Below are 1,201 nucleotides of genomic sequence, written 5' to 3'. Positions count from 1 at the left end.
TGCAGATTCCTCCTCATAAAGTCCTACTTCCCAAATGATCTGTTCTGCATAGAGATTGAAAAGGTAAGGAGACAGGATGCATCCCTGACACACTCCTTTCCTGATTTTGAACTGTGGAGTGTTTCCCTTCTCTTTCTAAAGACTGCTTCCTTTTCCAAATATAGGCTTTGCATAAACAGAATCAAGTGTTCTGGTATTCCCATGTTCCTCAAGGTTAGCCACCATTTATTGTGATCCACAGATAGACATTCCTCCAATACTCTGCTTTCTGGCAAGATTCATCCAACACTGGGAATAATGTCTCTAGTGCAAAGATATCTTCTAAACCCAATTCGTATTTCTGATCTATGTATTTCTCTATGTACTGTTCCAGTCATTTCTGGATGATTTCTTATTTGTTATGTCATTTTTATTTTTCGCACCTGGTGGCCTTTTTTGGAGTCTTCTGGACATGTTTATGAATGCTTATAAGGATTTTTTCCCCTCTTAAGATATCATCTACTTTCTTTTAAGTTTTTAGTTTTATTCCTAATCTTGATATTTGTATGCGGTGTGAGATGTGGGTCTTCTTTGCTGGCGTCATTTGTTACAGAGGCTGCCATCTCTCCATTTAATGGGTTTCATTTCCATGTCACAGACCACGTTCCAAATTATTCTCAGGTGGAAAGTACAAACTGTTCCAATTTTGAGAAGAATAAACTAGTTAACAGTGAGGTGAAATGACTGGAGTCACCAGCTTGGCTGTCATTCCCAATGCACATGAACTACCCTCACAGTGACAGGGAGAACACAGATGCTTTCAATACCAATCAATTTGAAACCTCTCAGACTTGTGACTGACTCTGGATCTAATTTTTTTTAAGAAGCTTTCACCTTGATGGTGGTCAAGACTATATTCTTTCCTTCGTGTTTATTTGTAAAGCTCAAAGAAAGAGAATCTGTCTCTATGTATAGATCAGAAAATAAGAACTCTTACTTTCAGCTTTTAGTGGTATGTTGTTGTTGTTATGTGCCGTTGAGTCGCATGCGACTCATAGTGACAACAGCCCTAAACTCTGCTCTGTCCTGTGCCAATCGCACTGTCCCATCCTGATCATCCCAGTCACGGAATCAATCCACCTCATAGAGGGCCTTCCCCTCCTGCGCTGTCCCTCCACCCTCCCAAGCATGATGTCCTTCTCCAAGGACCGGTCTCTTCTCA

Source organism: Elephantulus edwardii, unplaced genomic scaffold, assembly GCF_000299155.1.
Source record: "Elephantulus edwardii isolate Elephantulus edwardi_28Jun2011 unplaced genomic scaffold, EleEdw1.0 scaffold00146, whole genome shotgun sequence".
In the NCBI taxonomy this organism is placed as follows: Eukaryota; Metazoa; Chordata; class Mammalia; order Macroscelidea; family Macroscelididae; genus Elephantulus; species Elephantulus edwardii.
The sequence above is the reverse complement of the archived record's forward strand: the minus strand, read 5'-3'. Positions refer to the sequence as shown.